Source organism: Ambystoma mexicanum, chromosome 1q, assembly GCF_040938575.1.
Source record: "Ambystoma mexicanum isolate Mex_15411 chromosome 1q, UKY_AmexF1_1, whole genome shotgun sequence".
NCBI classification, from domain to species: Eukaryota; Metazoa; Chordata; class Amphibia; order Caudata; family Ambystomatidae; genus Ambystoma; species Ambystoma mexicanum.
This window is the reverse complement of record NC_090922.1, coordinates 1413591125-1413602921: the sequence shown is the minus strand read 5'-3', so window position 1 is coordinate 1413602921 and position 11797 is coordinate 1413591125.

Sequence of the window (11797 nt, the reverse complement as noted above, 5' to 3'; positions counted from 1 at the left end):
GTCCACCTATAAGGCGGCCATCTTGAAACATTTTTCTGTTCACAGAAATCCTCAAGAGGCTCGCAAGGCAGCCTACAATTTGCAATGTGGGGAGGATCAGGCCCCACAGGAATTTGTGCAGGAGTTAAAGCGTGCTTTTGCACAGACCACAAGAAGGGTGCGCACGGATAGCAGGGAATTTATTAATACGTTTTTCCATGCCTTGCCCAAATATATCATGACCCAGCTCGTGAGGGATTTTCACGAGAAAAGATCTTTAGACTGGGTCATTGAACAGGCTACCCGGATCTATGAGGTGCAGAAACCGATAGATAGCAAAAGTAATGCCCAGAAAAACCCCAAAGCCAACAGCACCCCTGCTGCTGCCAAGGTGGCAGAGGTAAAGGTCACCCCCGTTTTGGATTTGGAGATGGGGGGGGCCTAAAAACCTACCTGCACCTAATAATGCTAGGCCCAGGAGGTCCTCGGGTCAGTCACAGACAGGGAGCCAAGGAGGCAGCCCCACAAATGGGGTCCCTCGCTCTCCTGATTATGTAAGTCCCCGTTACAAGGGAAATCGACCCATCCTGGGTTATGTGTGGACTCCTCCAGCCCAAGGGGGGGGATCCAGCCAAGCACCTAACCCAGGGAACTTCCCTCCAAACTTCCCACAGGAGGGCAGAAATTTACCAAACACTGGGCAGAACTTTTTCCCCAGATATGCACCCGACTTTCAGCCCCAAAACCATCCATCCTTCTTTCCCCAATTCCCTGAGCCCAGACCACTGAATCCGGGAGAGGGGAGGCCAAGGGTGGAGGGGTACCCAAATCTTCCCAACCCGGGGTATTACCAGAGGAGGGACAGCTACCCTTCCCGGGATCAGCCCAGGGGAGAAAACAGGGCCCCGTATCAGCCTGAGCGGGTTTCCCAGTTAGAGCGCCAGGTTCAAAACATGGCGCGGGATCTGGGTCACATACTGAGGGCTCAGCAGAACCCTCAGATGGGCGTGCCGGCGCAGAACGCACCCAACTCTGGACCTGGTGCTCCAGAACAATGACGGGGGCAGCACCCCGATAACACACCGGTTCCCAGGGAGGAGGCACAAGGGGAAGGGGGGTGTAAAGCCTTGGAGGAAGCTTCCTTCCTCACTTGTAAACAGCCCCTGGAAACCCAGGAACCAGAAACAAAATCTCTTGCCCCTGAAAGTCTGCCTCCTAAGGAGCAGAGGGGGGGTAGGAGAAACAAAAGACCCAAACAGACTCAGTTTGAGGAGGAGGTACAGATCTTCCAATTTGAGGGAGAGGGATCCTCAGAGGATCCTGGGAAAAGGATCTTCTCCTTCAGAGAGGGGGGAACTCCTCCCAAAGAAAAATGGGTCCCTAGGGATGCAAATCCAGACTGGGGAGATGTGGAGACTGAGCTACCGCCGCCCACCATCTCATCCCAGAACCAACAGCAAGAAAATCCCCTGGTTCAAACCCATCCTGGTGACTGCCTCCAAAAAGGGGGGGGCGGCCCAGAACCGGAGCCAGGGGAACCCACAATGGCTCTGATCTCCAGTTGCCAACTTTTTTTTTCAGATTCCCAAGGCTCTCCACAGAATTCTGCCCAAATCTCTTCGCTAGCGATGTCCAAAACCAGAAAGTTAGCCCACCAGTTGTCCAAAAATGTGCATTATCTGTGCCCCCTTGAGGAGAAGGAGGGAAGATATTATGCCCCCGTACAAGTACAGGGGCAGGGTACAATTTCAGCGCTGGTGGACACGGGATCTCAAGCTACCCTTCTGTCCAGAAGGGCCTTTGATGAACTGAATGCAGGAAGGGGAGAGAATTACCGAATTCCTCTCACCTCACTTCCTGGACAACTCCAGAACTTTGACGGGAAGGAAATTCCCGTCACGGGGACGGCAGACTTGGACATTAAAATTGGGCGACACAAGTTGAAACACCCAGTCATAGTTGTGACTCCAGAGGGCACCCCTTGTTTACTGGGGAACGACCTCCTGAGAAGGTTGTCACCCCTAATAGATTGCGTAAACAAGGTCCTCTGGACCCAGACTAGCCGACCAATAAAATTAAAACAGAGTGTCAACCATGTTAGTTTAAACGGCACCTGCCACATGGTTGAACAAAAATCTGACCAAGTAGAATTTCACTTCCAGAACAACCAGATTCCAGACGTGACAGTAATAGCAGTAGGACAACAGACTGGTGATGGGGGGTCCTCTCTATTTCTGAAAATCAACCTTCCTTCCAGTCTAAAGTGGTATTCCACGCTGGAAGGAAACACTCTGAAATTCTTTACTAATCCACAATCATAAACTCCCACTCCTATAGTCCAGAAAGATGTGAAATCAGCTCAGAGCCTGGCTGATATTCAGCAAATTGGAGAGCAGTTGTTCATCCCTGTTCAGTTAAATGATGGGAAGGACTCGCTCGAGTGTGTGTGAACAACGGTAAGAGCTTCATCAGCGAAGCCATGTTCCGCCAACTCCCAAAAGATCCAGCCATTCCCACCTTCAAACTGATAGACAAGTGGGAAATGGACCTGAAAGCACCTACTTCCAAACATCTCCTGCCAAGCAGGTGTATGCTCAAAATCTCCATTGGCAACAAGAGCATAGTCCACAATTGTTGGGTCGTGCGAGACGTCCCTGCCGCCTTTTACTTAGGCAGTGACATTCTCAATCGCTTTGCCATTAGTTTGGACCTAATAAACTTCAAAGCTTGGTCCCGATTAGCGGATAATCCCATGAGCTTTGTTGATCCAGAAAAAGCATTTAGGTCAGCTCAATTGCTACCTTATGCAGTTGAAATTCAGGTTAAAGAGGAAGTCACCATCCCAGAAAGGACCCGACAATTCTCCCTGGAAGTGAAAGTCAAAAGGGGACAAGAGTTGAAAAACCCTGATGCTTACATACATCTAAATGCTTCTCTCCAACAGCAAGGGTTGGGGGTAAACCCAACTCCATTAGTCAACATAGAACATGACACCATTCCAATAGAGGTGGATAACAGCGACTTAAAGAGTATTACTCTAGCCGCAGGCACCATTATTGGAATGGCGGTTGATGACCGACATTTTTCCATCGACTTATTAAATGACCTGTTAGGACCAATCCCCAAGGACTGTTTTGACAGTGACAGTGAGGACAATACAACACCAGACAGGATTTTTACCCGGCATGGGGGGAACTTCCTGGTGTACACTTCTTGCCCTTATGGTAAGGAAGATGTGACTTGTGACTTCAGGAGGGATGAGGTGATTTTCCAGGTCCATGAGGGCTGCCTTTCCCACCTGAAGCCTCCAGTCCAAATCAGCACTCTGACCAGGGACTTCTCCACCCAGCTGGAGGAGGCCGCTGAGATAGCCAAACCAGAAGTCTTTCCAGGCTTCAGGCAGATGGTGGAAGAGAGAGTCAACCTAGCTGATGCCTGTGTGACTCTGGAACAAAAGCAAAAGTTGAAACAAGTTTTCTTGGATTTCCAAGATCTCTTTGCGGTAGACTCATATGACTGTGGTCGCACTGACATCCACACAACAACAATCCCCAGGGACCCTGGCATGACTCCTGTGTTTGTGAAGCAATATCGCTTGCCTCTCGCATCAATGGAGTCCCTTACTGAAATAATTAAGAACCTTGAGTCCAGGGGAATAATCCGTCCAGTCCACAGCACCTTCAATAATCCGGTGCTGGGAATATTGAAGCCAAACGGCCAGTGGAGACTCTGTGCTGACCTCAGGGAGCTCAACAAATGGGTCCATACTTCCCGATGGCCTCTGCCCTACATTGACCAAGGGCTGGCCCAGATTCAGGGGTCACAGGTATTCACTGCAATAGACCTGACCAATGGATACTGGACCGTGCCTGTCAGCAGGGAGGACCAATACAAACTGGCTTTTACCTTTGGGGGCCAGCAGTACACATGGACCCGGACTCCCTTCGGATACCTCAACTCCGGCAATGAATTCAACATTTTCCTACATAAGGCCATGCCCGACCTGGGTGCGAGGGGTAACCTGGCTTATGTAGATGATGTCCTCATCAAAAGTTCATCTGTGGAGGAACACATAGCGGAGATCCGTTATGTTCTGACACAGTTGAGGGCCGCCGGAGCAAAACTTTCCTTTCAGAAAGCACAGTGGTGTAGAACCCGTGTTAATTTCTTGGGGCATGAGATTACTCCTCAGGGCCTCTGTCCCCAGGAAAAGAAAGTGGAAGCACTTCAGAAACTGAAAGACCCCACAACTCTGCGGGAACTAAGGAGCCTCCTTGGACTGACTAATTACAGCAGAAAGTTCATTGAGGGCTACGCAGAGATCACCAGACCCCTGATTCATCTCCTGAAGGGGGGGGTCAAGTGGGAATGGGGTCCAGAACAAGCCGAGGCGGTAAAACAACTCAAAAGAAGCCTCTCACAAGCGCCTTGCCTAGCTTACCCTGTCAGAAACAAGGAGTTCTTCCTGGAGACAGGGTTCTCTAATACGTGCTTGACGGCAGTATTGTACCAAAAGCATGACAAGGTCAATAAAGTAATCTCCTATGCGAGCAAAACTTTATCCTCTGTGGAGGAAAAATTCAACGATTGTGAGAAGGCACTCCTGGCAACGGTGTGGGCATTGAAGAATTACCGCCCGTTTATCCAGGGGGAACACATCATAGTGGAGACTCCACACCAGCCTCTGCAATATCTCCAAAGTGACAGAATCCGGGCCGGAAATGTGAGTAATTCCCGAATTACTTCCTGGATTCTGTCAATGCAAGGCTTTCCTGTGGAGGTCAGATATGGCCAAAACAAGAAGAGTCCACTCGCGCAAGGTCTGGCTGACTTGCATGATTGTGCCAGAGAAAACTGTCTCGAGGACGAAAGTCTAAAAATCAAGGACAACATGGAGGCATACCTCAATTCCCCACACAAAGTCTTTGAAGAGGACAAGTGTGAGGGAATGCCCACTGTCTATGTGGATGGATGCTCGTACCATGTTGACAACAACGGGGAGAAAGAACTGGTGGCCGGCGTAGGGAATGCATGGGTGAATGAGTCCCCAGAACCCTCCGCTGGATACAAAATTGGTCCCCGAAGTAGTCAGGTGGCAGAATTGATGGCTGTGCATCAGGCCATCCTCACTGCTGTCCAGCATCAACTCCACGAACTGGTCATAATCACAGATTCGGATTATGTACGGAACGGCATTCGCGAATTTTACCGCGATTTGCAAATTTCTTCACGTGTGAAAACAGAAGCTGCTTGCCTCCCATTTGCCAGAAATTCGTTTAACCTGCTAATCATTCCTGAATCATTGCAAGAGTGAGCCTGGACTAATATTAACTAGATACCACTCACCCTGAACCTCTGAAAGGGAATTAAAAGCATTTCCAGCATATTTCTCATCCATTGCTAGCACATATAAAAGCATTTGGGCCTGTGTTTTCAAAACTCCTATCTGTTTTCTTTAAGCGTGCTTGGGGGGGATTGAACTGAATTACATTGATTGCATTTCTGAGAACTGTGTGCTTTCCACCCATTTCCTTGCATTGCATAAAGAGGGGGGGAGTGAATAGCCAGAGAAAAGTGATTACATTGTTTGGTTGAAATCATATTGAGTATTTTCTGTACTGCATTCATTGAATATTGCATCCACCTGAGCTTACATAAAGCATTCTGTACCACCTTCTTCTTTTGTTCCTATTCACCTGTGTGCTACCTTATCCATTTCATGTCAACTCCTTATTGATTATAGAGAAGCATGTTGGTGCCAGATTCTCCGTTGTTAATCTTTATCATATCAGATTAAGTGTGCTATTCAATTATTAATTTATTATAAAGTGTGATATATATATCTATTGTTTAAATTATCAAATAAACCTTTTAACTTGCAAAACAGAACTACTTCTTGGCTCAGTGGGGTCAGGAGGATTCCAAGAGAGGGGTGTTATATAGGGGTAGTCATCCAGAACGCATGAACTGGACATAAAGGTATATCAATAAGGGTTTTCATTCAGTGTTCTAGACTAGGCGTTGACTTAGCTTTAGTGTTGAATTGAATCCTCTTACAGGATGAAGGGGGACAGTGTTACATGGACTGGTAACTTCTTCGAGAGAGAGTTTTATCCATTGTTACTAGATGTTTCCCTCTTCCAGTTCTTTGTTTCCAGTCTGGTTATGTCATGGCCTCTTATGGCATGTTGGCCATTCACGATAGTGCATTTGACGGCCAGGGAATTTAGTGATTGGTTTTTCAGATGCTTACTGATAACACTGGGTGCTTCACCCAACAATTCAAGTGGGGACCATAGCTGTTCAGCAACCCCTTTCTTCATTCAATGGGAAACTGAAAAGGCACCAACATAGCTATACCGCAGTGGAGGACTCTGCAAGTGGAGGATGAGTGAATCATTAAGAAAAGGGAGCTTCATCGTCTGTAGTCTGTCAGCATTGGTTGGTGTAGTATTCCTGACGGAGGTGTGCAGCCAACCTATTGTTTGAAGGTAGAAGCAATCCAGGGAATCCTTAACTTTTAGTCTTTTCTTCTTCTTGAACTTCTTGGCCTTTAATCCGAAGATGCCTTAGATCTTGTCATTGAGTTGGCCTTCAGAAATAGTGAGGGAGAAAGACTTCAGAGGCAGAACATTGGGGTAGATAGGTTGGATCTGGTAGGGTGAGGGGCACGGCTGGTGTGTCATTTAGGACGTGTACAGAGGATTAGGATGAGAAGAGGGCGAGAGAATATATATGGAAGAACAGTTGATGTGGTTATGTGGTAGGCCCATGAGCGAGGAAGAGAGAGGACTATCAGGAGGGTGATTACGCTGCATAGGTGTATGGTGCGCCAATGGGTGTGCACGGGTGGTAAGGAGAGGGGACTGTGGACAATTTACAGACTGAGGAAAGGTACAGGGTGAGAGCAGCAGGAGCAGACATGGTGGGCCTACGCAATAATAGTCCAGAACAGGAACACAGTAGTGTTCTTAGCTTCAATTGCCCTTTACTGTGGATAACCACTGCAGGGAAAGTCTTGTTGGTGGAACACTATTTGTCCGCCAGGCGGCTAGACCTGGAGTGGCTCCTTGTTCTTGTTCTTGCTTACGAAGTCTAATGGATACTATTTTCACAGTCACGGTGACATGTATCTAGACTTCTGGACTACCAAAAGAAAGTGATTAGCAGACCAAATATCCTTCCTGGTTAATATCAGCATATGTCCAGTATTGTTTCGGTGTAGCTACTAAGTGATACCTTTTACGAGTTAGATAAATTACCCGGATTTTAATTCTGGATTAAACTGGGTGCTTTTATAGAATTCCAGAGGTCAGTCTACCAGTAACATTTTACACATGTTAGAGATATTAAAGTTGGTAAGCAGAAAAGACATGATACACAGAATTCACAGATGGTTATTTACTAGTCTGGATGTTTCCATGTGATACCGAGAACTTTTCATTGTGGGTGAATTCATCGAATTTAATTTTATAGGGCAAATTCTGTGACACACACCTTTGCTGCACCACCGAAAACTGGTTGACTCCGAAAATAAATGTCCTTGGTCACTATGGTTACAGTCATCAAAGATTTAATTTTTTCATTGCCCTTTTAGTTGTTTACACGTGTTTCGCCTCTCAAGGGCCTTTGTCAAAACAGAAACTTGTTTGTTGGGCAAATTATGTTCATGTTCGAATTCGTGGTCGGATGAATCACGGGTTAATCCCTGGTTACTCAATACAAAGAGTTCTGACAGCGACCCGCGGGCAAATATTTGATGACTGTAACCACAGTGACCAAGAACATTTATTTTCGGAGTCAACCAGTTTTCGGTTGTGCAGCAAAGGTGTGTGTTACAGAATTTGCATTAGAAACCAAGGAGGGGGGGGGGATTGGTCCTTCCTTGAACCACCACACCAGCGCAACACGATACCAATGGGTGGTACATTGAGGTTGCCAGCATAAGAAGCTGTACACAGAACAAACCCCAAATATACTAAGGTAATTTTGTAGGGCATTTTACCAAAAAATGTATGTGGGGGAGAACCCCACATTCCAGTCCAAGTCTCACCTACCTTTATTATTACCCTAACCCACCCCCGCTCATACATTTGCAGCAAAATGCGATAGAACACATTTGATGAATTCTCCCATGATATGATGAATTTTCCCATGATAGGATGGAGAATCCAGTGATGGAATCTTTCTATCCCGTCTAATACAGCACAGCACAGTATAGGCAACAGACGCCACACTCTGCCAGTGTTATAATGCTCTCTGAGCAAGAAACCTTGAAGGTTAGTTAACTAGGTACTACTCGAAGGAATTAATATTGGGATAAGAAATACATAAATCATAGCCTAACAGAGATTACTGTTATTAATTACAGACATACAGAGGAAATGGAATGAAAGTAACAACTATACGTCAGTGTCGAACAGGCCCTGATGAAGGATAGCATATCCGAAAAGCGTAGGCCAGAAACTGAATGTTTGGACTCTGACAAAGACCAGGAATGGTCCCACAATTATATGAAGGGAAAGGAAACCTGCATGTAGAATATTGTTTTGATGAGAAACTGTTAGTTTAAAGTAACTTTGATTAAATGTATGAAATGGTGAATTGGAACCATGAATACTGAATGTAATGTTTTTGACATGTTGTTTTGAGTTGAAGTAAATATTGTTTTATGAAAATTTGAGAACGGTTGTACTGTGTCTTAGATCTGTACAACGAAAGATATCTCCTGTGAGAAACATATTTAACACTATTACTGTATGCAGAGTATTTTTACTAACCATATAAATTAGGAGGTTCTAGACCCCACTAGAGTGCGTAGGGGTTGCCTTTTGGTACAGCCAGTCTGGGTGCAAAGGCTATATAGATGGCAGAGCATGGCATTTAAACACCAATAATATGTCAGGGCAACCCATCGACCAACATCTCTTATTCATGAAACAAACACAACACAATCCACAAGGATGTCTATTTATCGCTACCATTGCCAACATAAGAAGGAACATTACAGCAACCTTTGCACACACATACTCCATGGCCATGGATGGATGCATGCCACAAATACACTAACACGGCACCTTCACAGGGCAACCAATATGTCAAAGACTATAGCAAAGTAAGCTTGTGGCTCCCTAATACTACTAACCTACCATATGTTTTAGGACGCTCGCCCTAACCAAATGCACAATCAATTATTATCGGGCAGTGGGCAATCGTTTCATCTGTGCACAAAAAACGAAATGCAGAGGCCATCGAAGTTCTCACACCGTGCAAAAACACACACCACACGATTACACTACACCAGTAGTCTGCAGACTACACACACAAACACAGCTAGACACACGCACCTGGCACACTCACACCGCTCATGCACACCCCAACAATGTCACATAACATATTGCCTACAAACAGTACACCCGCATACATCACTATCCAACAACCCACAGCACTGCGATACTGAAATATTGGCACGTGTCTCCTATAAAAATAATATAAAACATAGCATAAAGGTTTCATGATGAAAGTAAAAAAAAAACAAGAGAAGTAATTAAGAGAGATACGGGGGTAGTAAGAAAAGGTAATGAATCGGAGGATTTGAATAAAATAAAAAGGGAGTGGGGGTGTCACCAAAATCATGGAGGTATCGTAAGCAAAATAACACCTACTTTGCCACCCAATAATCTCATAAGATGTGACATCAATGACAGAAACTAATAGGCCTTGTTTCAAAAACCCTATTGAAAAAAGCATTGACAAAGCCAACAGTTGTGGCGTTTGTACAGGCATGGGCTAGGAATGTGCCAGGCGCTACCAACATGGAATTACCTTTTGTGGGTGATGACCTCAAGAACACACCGACTCTCTGAGACAGTTCAAGGGTTTTTTATTGTTTTGTAGTCAAGGGGATCTCAAAGGGCCATTCACTCTCTCTCTCCTGTCTAGAGACAAGCGTTCCCTCCTTAACCCAGGCATCCCTCAACCCTGGGAGGGTCTGCAGTCATTGGTAACCCCATCTATATCAAACCTGTCTTACCAAAGCATGATGGCCTAATGGCAGAACGTCTTATCTGCCTAAGGCTTCCTCAAGGAACAATCTACGTGGCTCCTACTCTAAGATTCCCAAAGATGTTACAATGTAAGGGTTGGTGCCTTTGAGGCACTCTGGCCCCACTGGCTCTGACCCTTCCATGCTCTGTTGTTTTTCTCCCTATGTCTTTCTGTCACCTTCTCCCCAACTCCACCCTCTCCCTCCTCCTCTGCCCTAACGATGTTACTCTCAGTACTACCTAGCTCCACCCTCCTTCTCCGCACCACTCTCCATCTCTCTTCACTAATGACTCTACTCTCTCCCCACCTCACTACTTCTATCCCTTTCTCCACATGACTACTGCTCTCCGCTCCACACTACTACCCATCTCTCCCCACTACAATTCCACTCTTTAAACTACTGCACTACTACCCCTCTCTCAACACTGCTATAATCCCTCTCTCTACAGTACCAATACCCCTACCTCCACACACCTACTACACACTCAACCAACATCTTCTCCCTCAGTCACACCCAATATTCCCTCTAATTATTTTTCCCTAAGTGCGGAAATGCTTAGCTTTTGTGCGCAACTTATTTTCCATGTGCACAACTAAATTACGAGGTAAGCTACTTTGTGAGCATGCGTAGTTGGTGCGCTACCATCTCCAAAGAATTTGGAACAGAATTTTTCCTTCTCAAACACTGCAATTCTTTATGAGTCAGTGTAAAAAGTGCATATTGAATAACGTTTTCCAAACATATTGGCTTAAAAGAACAAATATTTTATGCTGTTATAAGGAGAGCTCTTCAACCAGTCCAAGACTTCAAGATATACCATAGTTCCTTAGCAAAATTACTACTGTGCAGAGAAAAAAATGTGCATGAACAAAAAAGCTCTTTATGGTCGGGGTAAACAATATGTTTAGCTGTGGCTATTCATTTGTCGACACTTCTTAGAGACAATGCAGAAAGTGTGTGAAACCTTTTGAAAAAATACGTGTGTTCATTACAAAAAGCAAATATCACTTATCACTGATGTGACTGTCAAAAAATTCAGACAAGATAACATTTTTGCAAATTAAATAACGGCAACTAAAAGGAATGTGCCAGAAAACACGCAAATAGGAATTCATGTGCCACTTTAATGAAGTAATTCAAGGGCCAGGAGAACATTCCTCAAAATGTGTGTAAGGATGATAATTACATTTGAATAACTGCACCACAGAATATGATGATCAGAATTCCTGGGTCTCTGCTTGCTATCCACATTAGGTGGTCCTGTGACTTGTGACATTTGCTCAAAACCAGCCTTACAGCTAAGACGCACAATCCATTGTTATTCCCTAAAAACAGGAAAATGTGCTCAACAAAAATGAGAAACCATGAACATATAGGAACCTACCCCCTGATTTTACCCACGAAGTTCCACTGATATTTGTTTTTGAATCAGTGACCTGTCCAGCAGTGGCATTGGTAGAAACTCAAATAATACTACTGCCCAATCTCAAGAGGAATTTTGAGGGGAAAGAACATATTTTAAAAAAACATGAAATATCCCTTCTGCCAAAGCTAATTACATTCTTGCTCCCTGAAAAATCATTGGATTCGGAGTAGGGCGCAATATCATATCAGAGCCCTCCTTGTAACCCTGACATAGGAAGTAATATGACAGGATACATAATACAGTTTACAGTTTTGCCCACCCTTTCTCACCACAGCCTAGACACAATTCCACTAGAGTCTTACTCAGGTTTTGCCTGAAATACGGTTGAAGAAAATCACATATAT